Raw genomic sequence first — 8427 nt, forward strand, 5'->3', positions numbered from 1 at the left:
TTGGCGCGCTCGATTAGTTCGCCAACTACTTGGAGGTGGTCCATTGTGCTGAAATTTGCCCTAAACCCTGCCTGCTCTATAGGTTGGTTCTCGTCGAGGATATTCTTCAGCCTTTCTGTAATAACCTTCGTGAAGAGCTTGTAGACCGCTGAAAGTAGACTAATGGGTCGGTAGTTCTTGATATCGCTTTTGTCGCCTTTTTTGTGTATTAAAATGATAGTTGCGTTATTCCATCCTTCTGGTATAACTTGGTTCTGGATGCATTTGCTGAAAAGCCTAGCTAAGATATTAATTAGGGGGGGGCCGCCACATTTTAGTAAGTCAATGGGAATATTATCTTCCCCTGGGGTTTTACCGTTCTTTGCAGTTTTTAGCGCGGCCTCTACTTCGCTAGGCAATACTGCAGGAACCCTTTGGCCGTGTGTCGATTCCAGAGCGGGGAATTGGCCGTTGTCGTTCTCGTATAGTTTTGCATAGAACGTGTAAACTCTGTCTATGATTTCTTCTCTATTCCTAATTATTACTCCGCTCTCTGATCTGATTGCGATCATTTGGTTTTTGCCTAAGAAAAGATCCTGTTTGCACTTTTTCAGGCTACGGTTATTCTTAATGGTATTTTCTATTAGCTTGCTGTTAAAATCTCTGACATCCCTGACTATTCTCTTTTTAATTTCCTTATTTACTAGATTGTATTCTTGCTTATTATTATCCCTATCTAAATTCCTTTTATGCTTAATTAGGTTTTTTGTTTCCGCTGAAATTTTGCTTAATTTAATCTGTTTCCTGAATCCACCTAATTTCTTACCTGTTGAGGTTAGAACCGAACTAATTACAGTGTTCAATTCCTCGATGTCTGCTTCTGGGTTTAATTTCCCGTATCGATTTCCAAGTTCGAGTTCGAATTCCTTTTTCCTAGACCTTAGTTGAGCGAAATCTGGAGAGTTACTGCATCCTTTTATTAATTTCCTACGTTCGCAATTTATATTAATGGCCATCTTGGCACGGACTAATCTGTGATCGCTACCTATATCTACTTTACTTAAAACACTAACGTCTTTAACGGAGTGCAGGGCATTTGTTAGGATGAAATCGATCTCGTTTCTGTCTCCTTTAGGACTCTCCCAAGTCCACTTATTGTTGGTGTTTTTCCTGAAAAATGAATTAGTGATAAAGAGCCTGTTGTGTTCTGCGAATTCTATGAGGCGATCGCCTCTGTCGTTTCTTTGGCCGGTACCAAAATTGCCTACTGCTCTTTCAGTATTTGCCTTTTGTCCTATTTTTGCGTTAAAGTCGCCCATGATTATTTTAAAGTGGTGACGGCTATTATCGTATGCGTCCTGTATTTTTTCGTAGAAGTCTTCTATTTCCTCGTCTGGGTGGCTAGATGTGGGGGCGTACACTTGGAAGATTTGACAAGTGTACCTGCTCGAGATTCTTAATACTATATAGCATATACGTTCCGATATGTCGCTTATTTCTATAATATTTCTTTCTATTCTCTTATTGATAAGAAACCCTACTCCTCCTATTCTACCATTTGGTAGCCCTCTCCAGTAGAGACAGTTACCACTTTTTAGGATTATTTGGTTTTGCTGTTTTCGTCTTACTTCACTAAGTCCTATTATATCCCATTTGATATTTTCTAATTCATTCTCTAATGCAAGCACACTTCCTTCACTCGATAACGTTCTTACATTGTACGTGGCTAAATACAGGTTTCTATTAGCTAAGCTATCATCCATCGTCACTCTTACCTTGTTGGAGGTTTGGATATTATTTTTCTCGCATTTATCCAAGATGTGTTGAGAAAAAGGCGGTACTTGAGAGAGATTTCCATTCAAGGAGTGAGTTCTTACCGCCATAGACTCTTCTCTGTGGTCAGCTTTGACAGATAGTCATCCTAGGTATCACTTGGATCACTTATGAGTTATTACATGCCATTTAACAGGGTTACTTTGTAAGTGAAAGTAGTTAGTTATGATAATAATAGATTAGCAATTGTTATACTACTTTTTTACAGATCTTTATCGTGAGACGCCTCTTTGGAGACAACGGATTTATATATGTGAGTGCGGTTTGCAATTTAATATTTTAATAATAAATTTAGTAAAGAATATAAAATTACACGAATTACTTTAATATAAATTAAATATGAAAAAGAACTATTAGACAGTTGGGAAACACCGTTTCTGTTTGCTATTATTCTATTAAGTAAAGTTCGTTAAAAATTTTTGTCTGAAAGCAATTATGTGGAAGATTTATTGCTTCTGTGGGACCGAATTTTGACTGGCGAGCAGGGACCCTTATTTTTTTTGTATTCAGGTAGGGAGATGTATCTCGTTCGTATACGCTTTTGTAACTGACACAAAATTAACACAAAATTTTTCGCAATCACTGATATTAAAAACGCTGTTAACGGCCGATCGTCTGTTTATTTTTACACTTAAATTATACTAGGATGCAATTAGTAAAATAAGTGATTAGATGGTTAAATTTTTAGATTAAATTTCGTGCAATAGCCGGGTTTAAGCGAGTAATAGCGGGAAGAACGCAGAAGCACGTCTTCCCCGCATGACACGAAAGACCGAACTCCATATATATATATATATATATATATATATATATATATATATATATATATATATATATATATATATATATATATATATATATATATATATATATATATATTTAGTGCACGCCACTTTTATATTTATATTTATATATATATATATATATATATATATATATATATATATATATATATATATATATATCAGTGGCGTGCACTAAAATTTTCTCTCTTTTTGTCGTACAGCATTACTTAATGTGCCCGACCAAGATACAAGAGAAACGGGCTGTTTCTTTTGTATCCTGCCCGTGCACATTAAGTAAGGCTGTTCGACAAAAAGGGAGAGAATTTCACCGCACGCCACTGATATACGATATATTATATATACATAGTACCGTTTACCATGCATACATTCTTTTCGATCTTTCGATTTTCGATATTTGCTTTCCGATATTTGCTTTTCGATCTTACAAACTTTGGATGCAGTGAATTCAGACCCAATTCACACGTACGTATATGTACATGTTGGCGCGGCAATGTCGTGCGTGGCTTTATCGGAGTGCCACAGTGATACAGTCAACCCTCCTACATAGAAAACAAAACAGTCGAAATTGTAATAAAATAGGATACAAGTAAGTTTTCATTAATTTTGCATAAACGACCTAGCGCGTTATAAGGAGTGTTACTGCAACACACAACATCGTCCCACAAGCAATGCGCGCATCACACTTTAAGAAGCCCAAATCTACCACAACCGTATACATACATACATATTGGATTGTTTGCGTGCCAGAGTGTACATATAAAAATATATACGTATATAATAATTAATTGAAACGTCCGAATTGTGGTCGCGTTAATGGCGTACGGATTTGGGGGGCGCCTTTGAGGGGCAGCGCCCCGCTGGGGAGCTGCAAGACTCCCCCCCCCTCCGACTCACCCACCCCCTCTGGGGTCTCGCCTCTGATTAATGACCCAGTATATTATTTTTTCTAGTATTGTCCCCGAGCCGGCCCCGTACTAATGGCGGCGCATCGCGACCGGCAACTTATCATTAATTCAGCGGCGCTTCATCAGCCTAAGCCCGACCGCGGGGAAGTATTAAGGGGCTTTTGATGTTCGGAGCTTTTTGCAGAGCTTTTTGTCCACCCGACGTCGTCTGGGACGAAAGCTCCGAGAATGCTATATTTTCTTTATTTTTTTTTTTGTTTCAAATCCTCCATTCGGGGGTGCCTACTCTCCCGTGCCCTTCACTTTCGTTTTAGTTTGCCCTCCAAGCAGCCCAGCCTCCGCGTTCCGAATCGTCCGTGTTAAGTTTAATTGCATAATAACTCAAAGGATTGTCGTGATCGCCGGCTTAAGTCGACCGCTTGAAACTAACTAAATTCGCGTTCGATATAAACACTCACACACGTGTATATTATAACGGTCTCAAATACGAATAATTTTTATATGAACTTTTTTCTTTTCGACCTACAAAATGTTCAGTTTGATTCGGTGTACCAGTTTGGGATTCTATTAAAATAATAATGATATATTAACCATTTTAAAACTTAATATTTTAAATATTAGTATACATGTACATGTATGTATGTACATGTATGTACATACATATGTATGTTACAGTCGAAGTATATTTTCAGTTGTAATATATTCCGACTGGCGTTTTAGGTCATTCATCTTCGAAAAAAATTCAACTATGGGGTAAATTATATCTCCACAACCGCAAATAAACTTTCAAAAATGTGTGCCAGTTGTAATATAGCAGTTGAATGTTGACAACTCAACTTTGATGTTTTTACGAAATATATTCCAACTGACGTTTTAGGTCATTCATATTCGAATACAATTCAACTTGTAAATCAAGTTTCTACTAACATAAATATACTTTCAACAATGTGCGCCAGTTAAAATATAGCAGTTGAGTGTTGACAACTCTGATGTTTTTATGAAAAATATATTCCAACTATCGTTTTATGTCATTCATATTCGAATACAATTCAACTTGTAAAATAAGTTTCTACAAGCGTAAGTATACTTTCAATAATGCGCCCCAATTTAAATATAGCAGTTGATTTTTGACAACTCGACTTTGATGTCTTTACGAAATATATTCCAACTGGCGTTTTCCGTCATTCTTATTCGAATACAATTCAACTTGTAAATTAAGTTTCTACTAACATAAATATACTTTCAACAATGTGCGCCAGTTAAAATATAGCAGTTGAGTGTTGACAACTGTGATGTTTTTAAGAAAAATATATTCCAACTATCGTTTTATGTCATTCATATTCAAATACAATTCAACTTGTAAATTAAGTTTCTACAAGCGTAAGTATACTTTCAATAATGCGCCCCAATTTAAATATAGCAGTTGATTTTTGACAACTCGACTTTGATGTCTTTACGAAATATATTCCAACTGGCGTTTTCCGTCATTCTTATTCGAATACAATTCAACTTGTAAATTAAGTTTCTACTAACATAAATATACTTTCAACAATGTGCGCCAGTTAAAATATAGCAGTTGAGTGTTGACAACTGTGATGTTTTTAAGAAAAATATATTCCAACTATCGTTTTATGTCATTCATATTCAAATACAATTCAACTTGTAAATTAAGTTTCTACAAGCGTAAGTATACTTTCAATAATGTGCCCCAATTTAAATATAGCAGTTCTGATTGACAGCTCTGATGTTTTTACGAATGCTTTAGAATTCAAAATTGTGTTAATATTTGCCTGGTATTACGAACAAAGGTAATGAGTACCGTATTACGATAAAAATGTGTTCAAAATAAAAATGTGACATTTCAATTTACTAGTCGAGTGACGTTTTCACGAAAATCTAACCTCTCCATCTAACCTGGTATCAAATTATAGTTGAACTGTATTTTTAGTTGTAATATATTTTGATTAGTTGGGGTCTAATTCGCCATATTAATCAACTTATGTGGGCCAGACGGAATATATTCTAACTAGCCAAAATATATTACAACTGTAAATACATATGTACATATGGTCAACTGTAACATATAATATATACAGTAATTTTATACTACTTGTGAATTTATATTCCGAATACTTTTCATTTACTTCTGATAATTTTGTTGTGTATTCTTCTACCTTCTAACAAAAGTATTTAAATGTTTAATTACATCAAAAGTCAAACTTGTCGATGCTAGACCAACTTTTGCAGTTTGTACAAATACAGCTTCATATAGGGATCGTTTGATTATTGAATGGAATTTCTTATTTTTCATAAATTGGAGAGTCCTCAGTCCTTTCTTCCAATTAGTGCTATTACAATCAAACATCCAAGTTGACAGCACGATTTAAATGTCCTGATTTGTTTGACATGCACATCCACCGAGATGGCGAAAGAATACTTTTACAGATTCACTGTAACATCTAAATTGAATTTAAAAAAAAAATAGCTGATTTTGTTAACAGTTTGAATCATGAAGCGTAATGAAGGAGAAGATTGGAGAATAAGAACCTTCAAAAATTTATCGTTTAAATAAATATATGTAGATTCATTCCGAAGGAGCCGTATACAATAGACATACGTATTATAATTTTAGAATTTAGTTTTCATTCGCCTGATTTCGTTTGCATTTTTTTGAAATTCATCTTTTATTGTTTGAGCACGGCCCATTGCTTATGCGATTTTCTCAATTTTTACGAGTATATACATATGTATAATATGTAGATACATAAATAAAATCCAGATCGATGGTCTCTTAGGCGGGTTATTTTATCAAGAATTAGTTGGTTATTTTATCGAGATAAAATCATAATCCATTACCACTTTCTATTCCAAAAGGCGACGGGGAACCACTGAATATAATGAACCCGGTACAGCTTCATAGCGTGACAAATGGTACAAATGTTTGACACTGTGACAAAGTCTGCTACGATTGGAACCGGGTATACAACAACCAAGTGATTTTAACAAATAAAAATGAGAGTGAAAATAGCTTTTTCCACTGTTTAATTGTGAAGGTTAGAAAGCCGCGTTTGGATAGCTAGCCGTCATCGCTTCGATCTGACACAAGATTCCGATGTAAATTTCAATGAGTTCGTTTATGATAAAACTCCTCTAACTTCATGTTGAAGACATTAACTTACTTCAATATTAGCAAACCCTCGTATGTCGGTAAAATATCAAAACGATCTATAAGAGTGGAAATCAGACAACGAATTTTTGACAGGCGGAAATGTTACTGAAATATCAAAACATAAATATCATCTGAGATTTATGTACATCATTGTAGAAATAATTTTTTTTTACATAGATATATACCAGGAAGGCTTGACAGGAAGACCCCAATGCACCTTCCTAGAAAAATAATTACAAACAATGCAGCATTTTTATTACATAAATCACTCTATTTCGTGAAGCTGAAGAACACCAAATTAACAATTAATTAATTAATCTATTGAGACATCTGTGGATGTAAGCTTGTACATATTTTTTTACAAATTGTACATACGTATTGATATATTAAATACAGAAGATTTGTGACAGCAGGTAAGATGATATTTTTTTGCCAATTTTGAGGAACCGTTTCAACAATGATCAGATAAAATCGGCTTAGAAAACTCCGATAAGAAACGATCGACTTGGAGTCACAAATATCCAAGTCTAAACCAGCAGTATTAAATATTAGCCCGGGATCAAACCCAATAATATCTTGGTGCTATATATTAATCTTGGTGCTATACATTAATCTTGGTGCTATATGTATTAATCTTGGGTCTACCTTACGGGCCCGAATGTGAAACGCCGGAAAACGCAAATATCGGAAGGCAAAGATCGAAAATCAAAAGATCTTAAGTCGAAAGATAAAAAAGGGTGCATGGTAAACGGTACATACTCACTTAATTTGCGCGAGCAGGGTACAACAGGAACAAAAGGAACAGGCTTTTCCTTCCGTATTCTACGCGCGCACATTAATACGAGAGGAAAAGTCTGTTCCTCTTGTTCCTGTTATATCCTGCTCACGCAAATTAAGTGAGTATGTACCGTTTACCATGCACCCTTGTTTTTTGATCTTTCGACTTAAGATCTTTCGATTTTCGATCTTTACCTTCCGATATTTGCGTTTTCCGGCGTTTCATATTCGGGCTCGTCACGGAGACCGGTATAATATGTATATGTATAATAATAATATCATAATAATAATATCATATATAACCAATAATATCTTGGTGCTATATGTATTAATCAATTCAAAAATTATGTCAAATAATCTAATTTCAAAATAAAAGCAAAAGTGACTTCGAAGGGTCGAAATTTTCTCATATTATTTATTTCAATCCGTTAACTTTTGTCAAAAGAAATCAAACAAAGTATAACTTTCGGTTGTTGAAAATGGAAAGGTTGCGTGTTAATAAAAAGACGCAATCTCAATAATAACCAAATTGAAATTTTAAAATACCTCCACTTGAAAATAAAACTTTCACGTGGCAAATCGACATCAAATTGAATACAAAACCCAAACGTGTCGATTTTTAATTAACCGCACTTAAATCGGCGTAGGCACAATGGAAAAAGCTCGGAAAGCACAAAAAGGCATTCAACGGAAAATTAAAGGGGGATGGAGTGGAAAAGGGGGGGGGGCGGGGAACGGGAGCTAGAAATAACGCTTTTCCGTTGCCTTTGTCGACGTGGCACTTTTTAAATTTACATTTTTCGTGGAATTAACAACTTCGACTGTTCTATTTCGTTCTAACCAGACCCTTCCCCTCCCCCACCCCATCCTACCCGTCTCGTCGTTCATCATCTTCCGTTGAATATTCCCAATTAACGAAGATCGCTGCCGAAACGTCCAATTTCGTCGGAAGCTGAGC

The sequence above is a fragment of the Arctopsyche grandis genome, chromosome 2 (genome assembly GCF_051622035.1).
Source record: "Arctopsyche grandis isolate Sample6627 chromosome 2, ASM5162203v2, whole genome shotgun sequence".
Taxonomy (NCBI): domain Eukaryota; kingdom Metazoa; phylum Arthropoda; class Insecta; order Trichoptera; family Hydropsychidae; genus Arctopsyche; species Arctopsyche grandis.